The sequence below is a fragment of the Oryza sativa genome, chromosome 1, assembly GCF_034140825.1.
Source record: "Oryza sativa Japonica Group chromosome 1, ASM3414082v1".
NCBI classification, from domain to species: domain Eukaryota; kingdom Viridiplantae; phylum Streptophyta; class Magnoliopsida; order Poales; family Poaceae; genus Oryza; species Oryza sativa.
The window spans coordinates 29438696-29446827 of NC_089035.1; positions in this window are offsets into that span (position 1 = coordinate 29438696).

Sequence of the window (8132 nt, forward strand, 5' to 3'; positions counted from 1 at the left end):
ATATATGTTTTTTCAATGTATTATTCAAATATATTAAAATGACAACATAATTTTAAATTTTATACTAACTTTACGAAACTACTAATATGTAATATTCATGTTGTATTTTATAAATGTATTAGTTGTTAATTATTTTTAATATCAAATTTTAGTTATTTGTAAATTATATTTCTATATGGACTCTAGTCTCGTCTTTCAATATTTCTTTTTCTAATTCCGAATTTTCGTTATCTGTAAATTGTATTTCTATATAGACTCTAGGCTCTTCTTACAATATTATTTATTTTTTAATCTGAATTTTTTATTATTTATAATTGTATTTCTATGTGGACTCTAAACTTATCTTTCAATATTCTTTAATTTTTAATTTCGAATATCAGTTACTTTTAAATTGTATTCCTATACTGACTTTAGTTTCTTCTTCCCATGTTTTTTTAATTTCGAATTTTAGTTATCTGTAAACTATATTTTTATACAAACTTTAAACTTTACTTTTAATTTTATGTTTATTCTGAATTTTAGTTAGTTTTAAATTCCTATATAGACTCTATACTCTATTTCTAATATTTCTTATGTTTAATTCTGAATATCTATTATTTCTTAATTGTATTTCTATATAGACTCTAGTCTCCTCTTCTAATATTCCTTATTTTTTAATTCCGAATTTCAACTATTTCTAAATTGTATTTCTATATGGACTCTGTTTTTCTTTTTCTCCAATTAATATAAGAATTTCTAAGCCGTGAGAGCGAACGTGGATGTTACTTTTTCTATTCTTTTAATAAGTTAATAGATTGGGAACTAAACAAGGCCTAAACTCGGCCTTACTCTACTCCATCCGGAACCCATTGATAATCCACCAGAACTGCTCGCCGAAAATACAGACGGAAAAAACTACTGTTGTCGTTAAGACTGGTCACGTACAGCGGCCAACAAACATGACACTGCCTTGAAGTCAGGAAAATGAAAAACGCCTATAAGTCCTTCCCTCGTTGCGCCAGCTCAGATTTTCACCGATGTGAAGCGGGCGACCGCGCTTTGCTAGGTTTCTCGCTTCCTATGTGAGCGACGCAGAACCTCGCCAAAACGAGGACGCGCAGCGAGGAGAAGACGAGGGTCGCGCACGCTGTGGACAGCGTAGCCTCGTGCTCGTGTGCCCTAGCGCCCAAAATCCCCTTCCGCCACAGCAATATCCCCTATTCGCCCTCCCAATATCCCCTTCCGCCACAGATCGGATTGGAAGAGCAAAGCAAAAAAAAATCTTGGGGATTGAAAGGGAAGAACAGATCGGATTCAACAAGATGAAAAAGAAAAAGAAAACAAAATCATCACAGGATTCGCGCTGCATCAGCTCCAACCGTCACGACGGCGGCAACGTCGCCGCTGGCGGTGGCGTTGAGGGCGGCGAACTCGTCGAGGCTGATGAAGCCATCGCCATCGCCCACGAAAAACCCCACCCCGATCTCAACGGCGTCGGAGCATGGCATTGCCGCGCGCCGCGCCTTCCCCATCCGGCGTCGAGGGGGGGGGAGCAGCGGGTGGTGGTGGTGTTGGTGGATGACGGCGGCGGCGCCAACTCGAGCTTTAGGCGGCGCGGTCGACCGGGACGAGGCGCCACGGTCGACGGAAGGCGAGGCGGCGCGGTCGATAGGACCGGGGACAACGCCGCCACCGTGCCCGATGTGCAGCCGTCGCACGTTGTGCGGCAGCATCCGCTCGAGCTCCGCCACGCCGCCGCGGCGTGGGAGGTGAGGAGGCGCGGCGGCGTGGGAAGGAGGAGTAGGAGGGGGGCGGCGCGGCTGAGAGAAAGAGAAGGGGCGAGGTCGCGAGGAAGAGAAGGGTAGGTGAGGAATTAATTTCCTTCACCTGCCCGTGTCCCCCGTGCGCTAGGGTACGCTCACTATGGGCTTTGTACCCTTCAACAATAGCTTTATCTTATTAGGTCACTCAATAAGGTACTTATATTGTGAGCTTGAGTGACTTTGGACCATTTTCTTAGGTTAAGTCTCTCATTACGTGCCTTACAATATCAATACCTTAAGGTGGTGGGCTATACGATCTAAGTTTAAAATCTTATCCCTTATAATTATTTGTATTAGGTTATTTCCTAATATTCTTGTTTTTTTAAGTAAGGAAGACACATTCGAATCGGGTAGTTGGATCGAAGGATTGTCGGCTTGTCGCAATGTCATCGATTACGAATGGAACCACGTCACCCGTTCACATGTTTCTCCCGAACCTGCATGACAAATTAAATACTAGTAGGTTATAACCAACGCCGAGTTTATATACTGGAGTACTACTCCATGCATGGTTGATGGCTGATGTCATTGCTACCGTATGTGTGTGCATGTACTCTCTCATCTCAAAATATAAAGCATTTTTAGTATAGTGATAATTTAAATAATTTAAACTTTAACTATTAATAGCAAAAATATAAAAAGCATCAATCACATAAATTTGATATTAATAGATTTATCCTTAAACAAACTATCATAATATGCATATCTTTTTTATTTAAAACATATTAATTTTATAGATATTATTGATTAAAGTAGTATCTCGAAGATTGTATCAGGTAAAAAAATACTTATATATTTTGAGGCGGGTGAGTATATAATTCGTGTTATGCATGGCCACATGGGCATATATAGGAGTATAATCCTAGGGGGTCTGTGTTATGCGATGGCAATGATACGGCACCGTGCCGATAGCCAAACTTAAGATCTTCTTTTGATTTCATTCGCTATTTCACATGATTTCTATCATTTTCATACTTGGTATTGCCAAAATACCCCTTTGGTTGGTTAAATCAAGATGAGCTGGTCGTTAGATTCTAATATATTGACGTGTAATTTTTTTTCGCGTTCGTGAAAGCTGGTTGTTAGATTGGCGCACGTTAAGGCCCAAAGTGATCGAAGCGGCCGATGAATCCGATCCATAAGGAAAAAGTACACAGAAGGTCCCTCAACTTGTCATCGGGATAAAAAAACGTCCTCGAACCGCAAAACTAGATATGCGGAGTCCCTTAACTATACAATGCCGGTCACCCGAGGTCATTTGATGGTTTTGACCCCGGTTTTGATCTACGTGGCGGCTAAGTCAGTGTGGTACCCACATAGGCCCCACATGTCAGGTGTCCACGTCACCCTCTCTCTTTCCCCTCTCTTTCTCTGTTTCTCTCCTTCCTCTCACTCTTTGCTCTCGCACTCGCAGGGCATGGGGATGCCGGCGCTAGGGCGCCCATGGCAGCGCGCGCGGCCGGAGGATGGTGCGGCCGGTGACGGGGGCTCCTAGGGCGGCGCGAGCTTCCCCCAGGTGACGCACAGGCTCAGGGAGGGAGCACCGAGAACCAATCCCCACTACAAGAATCCTGTTAATCCATGATGAAAAATATCCGTCACGGATCACTAGAAAACCATCACTAAACAGCATCTGTGATGGTTTAAGAAATCATCACGGATTGAGAGTCATGGATTGACATGCGTGACGGTTTGTCGAAAACCATCACAGAGTACTAGAATCAGTGTTTTAAACCGTCACAATATTGCCCAAGGCCTAGTTAGTCCACCCCAAGCCCATTTCTGTGACGAAAATAACCGTCACGGATGAATTGCCACATCATCATAGATGCTTACATGGTTGCTTACATGGATGATGACGTGGACACTACCTCAGCCCATTTGTTAACAGGCCAGAATCAAAGATGGGCCAATTTTGGCCCAATTTCAGCCATTTTCGCAGCAATTTTCCAGCCATTTTTGCAAGCCCATTTCAGCATATTGCAGCCCAAATTCGTCACTAATTTTTAGCCCACTCTTCAGCCCACTACTGCAGCACATATAGCCCATATACACAGCCCATTGTTAAACATTCAGCCCACACACACAGCCCACAAGGAATTAATGTAGCAGCACATTAAATAAAAAAAATCTTATGTTTCCATCCAACAACATATCACATGAATTTTCATCCAGCATCACATTACACAAGTCTTCATCCAACAACAGTTACCATACAAAAGTGCACACAACCTTATAGTTTACCATGGCACAAGCCAATAACACAGACTCAAGAAATGCATACAAGTCCAGCAGCTTGATTCATGCAGCATGCAGCAGCAGCAAAATGCAAGTAGCAGCAACAAAATATATACCACCATGTATGACTTAACCTGGTCGAAATTGACTTCACACAAGTTAGCAGCAGCAAAATGCATGTAGTTATAGGCAAAAGATATGCACCATGCATGTCTTAACTTGGTCGAATTTGACTGAGCAAAAGATTAAGTTTTGCTTCCATCTCAGATTGACTCCTCTTCATCTCCTCTCGGTCTTTAATCCTTGCCTGCTCAGATTCTTGCACTTTGTTTGACAAATCAGCCACCTGTGCACGAAGCTCAGCATTGGCCCTTTTCTCCGCTTCTAGTTCTGTCTCAGTGCTCTGCTCACTGAATCTAGGCTGGGCATTATTGAAGCCCACATTCTGCAAGAACCGATTCTTCTTGGTGTTCTCAGCAAGCACGTCAGCAACAACTTGAGCCGCTGACTTAAGTTCTTCACCTTCTGTTGTTGTAGATAGCTTGTTTTCCATCTGAGTCTAGCAAGAAAGTAGCAAACATGGTTGATGTTGAGAGAATTAAAAATAAGCACTACAAAGATCAAAGTCTGAAAATTATCTTACAATAGCCTCCTGTACAACTGGGGTGTAGCATTTTTTTTTTCTTGCTGTAGTGGAACTCCTTGAATAAATCAAATGCATTAGGTTCTTCATCATTGTATTTGTCATCCTGAGAACAACATATATGCATTAGGTCCAGCATGAATTAAGATGTTACAAAAATCTGGACAGCTACTGTTCAACTGAAAATCTAAAAGAACATGTTCAACTAATTTCTAGCCTCATTCGTTGCACACAGTCACTATGTTTTCCACTTAGACAAACAACTGCAACAGAGGTCTTTCACTGCATACACATAGACATAAAAACAATAACTTTTAATCTATTAACACACTCAACTTAGATATAGATGGAAACCTAACTCGTCACCTGTCACACAATCATGTATTGGCATAATGTAGGGCGGCGGTGCTGCAGATCTACAGGATGGCGTTGTAGGGCGGCGGTGGTGCCTGATGTCGTTGGTCGGCTGGTGTGCAGCGGTGATGCGCGATGGCGCGGCAAGCAAGGAGGCGGCGTTGCTGAACTACGCGGCAGTGGTGGGCAGCGGCAACGCCGCTCCTGCCAAATTTCGCCGTGGGCGGCGGCGGCGGTGTCTCAGATTGGTCGCGGCTGGATGTCGAACATTACGGTTGGTCTGTTTGGTTGTTGCCTAACATTGGCATAACTCAATTTGTTATAGGTGTGGCATGGCAAACAAATTGTGGCCTGTTGGCCACAAGTGTGGCAATGTTTGGCTAGAAAATGAGTATATGACATGTAGGCCCATGAAACAAGAAAGTATGGCTTGCCATAACTGAAACAAGCAACCAAACACTAAGCTAACAATCTGTGGCATGCCTAACATGTGGTGTGGCAATGTGTGGCATCAAACCAAACAACCCCTGAGGGGTTGAGGTAACCTTACTCCTCCGTACATACACAGACCAAAATTAGTACAGAATCCTACAATAACACATCAAACCAACTATCGCAGTGGTAGGACGGGGTGCCTTCTACTGGCAGGTCATGGGTTCGATTCTCGTTGGGCGCATTTTGTACTTCTATTTTACCAATTCGAGTTCTTTTTTCCTTTTTTTTTGAACGGAAAAAACAGCACAGTAGTGCTTTTTCATTGAATATAGAAGGAGAAAATACAACCCCTAGGGGTAAAACAAAAAGATCTTTAGACTATACACTATACAGAGTGCGGGATGAGCTCGCGCAATCTTTTAGCCCCAGCTAAAGCCCACAAGCTGGCCTCCTCTTTGATTTTTGCTAGGAGAACACCTGTTGCCATCTCTTTGTGATCAAAGATTCGCCGGTTTCGCTCCTTCCAAATTTCCCAAACTACTAGCAGGATAAGGGACCGAAGGCCCTTCTTTGGAATGCCGGGTGTATTAGCTAGGCTCTCCCACCACTGATGGACTGACCGGGCTTCCTCCCATTGGGCCGGTTCCAACTGCTGATATCCCGCCCATGTAGCAACGAGGCGCCAGATTCTCTTCGTGTATCTACACATGGCGACGAGGTGCAAGGCTGTCTCGGTGTCACAACGACATAGGGGGCAATGTCCGTTATTCCGCCAGCCCCTTGTCGCGAGTCGGTCCGACGTCCAGACTCTATTTTGAATGATGAGCCAGGCATGAAATTTACATTTCCCTGGCGCCCAAACTTTCCAGATTAGGGAGTTGAAGTTTGTGTTTGGCGCCCCCAAACATTGGGCATGATAAGCCGAGAAAGCTGTATAGTGGCCGCTGCTTGTGAATTTCCAAACAATCTGATCCGGCTCCTCGCTGTCTAAGTGCACATTCCGTACCGCCTCCCACAGGCGGACTAGCTGATCGAGGAGGTTGATTGTGATAGATGAACCCGCATCGAGGGTCAGGTCATGCACCCAGGAGTCGTCTTCTTTCCCTTGCCGTAGGGATTTCTTCCTATTTTTGGAGATCTCATAGACCAACGGCATTAGGTCTTTTGGTCTTCGGCCATTAATCCATGCGGAGTCCCAGAAGCGCGTCGTATTCCCATCGCCCACAGTTATCTTTGTTGAGGCGGCGAAGAGGTCCCTATCCACACCATCACAAGGCGTTTCCAAACCCACCCAAGGCTTGCTTGGATCTCTCCATTCGTTCCACAACCATCGCAATCTCAGAGCTCTTGTAAATTTCTCCAAGCTTAGGACACCAAGGTCCCCCTGGCTGGTCGGCAAGCATGTCTTTGCCTAGTTGACCTTGCATTTCCCCCCGGTGATATCCCCCGTACCAGCCCAAAGGAAGCGACGTCTCTGCTTGTCAAGCTGCTCCAGGGATTCCTTCATCACCTTCAAGGCAGTGAGGAGATAAATTGGCTGTGCTGAAAGCACAGACTTTACAAGCGTGGTTCTCCCGGCTGCTGCCATGTTTTTCCCCCTCCAACTTGCAATTCTCCCTGATATTTTGTCGAAGACCGGTTGCAAGTCCGTTTTTCGCAGTCTTCCCAGAACAAGCGGGAGGCCCAAGTATTTTAGTGGGAAATTTGCTCGCCTCGCCGGAACGCCTTGGAGGACCTCTTCCAGGTCTATATTGCCGCATCTTATGGCCGCAACCTGGGATTTCTGAAGGTTGGTGACGAGTCCTGTGGCTGTGCCAAAACGATGTAGGATGTTCGCGGAAGTCGCAACATCGTTCTAGGTGGGATTAATGAAGATCACAGCATCATCCGCATACATTGAGATCCGCAGCCGAGTTGTTCTTCCTCGTAATTTTGAAATTGCACCCAACTCTGTTGCCTTGGAAAGGATACGCTGTAGAGGATCAATCGCCAAGATGAAGAGAAGCGGCGAGAGGGGGTCCCCTTGCCGTAGTCCTCTTCCATGTTTGATCCGTTGCCCTGGCGAGCCATTAAGGAGGACTTGGGATGTCGAAGACGACAGTAAAGCCCCTAGCCAGTCTATCCATCTTGTCGGGAAGCCCTTGCGCTGCAGCAAGGCCAGTAGGTAATCCCATCACACGGAGTCGAAGGCTTTTGTTATATCCAACTTGAAGAGCAACATTGCCCGTCTTAGGCGGTGGTATCTTCTGATCATGTTTCTTACGAAGAGGTAGTTGTCATGAATACTTCTCCCCTTTATGAAAGCGCTTTGATTGACCGAGATCAACTCATGCATGTGGGGCCTTAACCGCAGCTCTAGCATCTTAGCGAAGATCTTGGCGATGCTATGAATTAGACTAATTGGCCTATAGTCCGAAACGCTTTCAGCCCCATCCTTTTTTGGGATTAGGACGATGTTTGCTGAGTTGAGCAAATTCAGGTGCGCACATCTCAGGTTATAGATGGAGCTGAAGACTAGCAGAATGTCATCCTTGATGATTTCCCAGCAAACTTTGAAGAAGGCCCCAGTGAAGCCGTCTGGTCCCGGTGCTTTGTCGGCTGGCATTTCCTTAATTGCCCTATGCACCTCCTCCTCAGTGAAGGGTTCCCCCAGCGTGGCT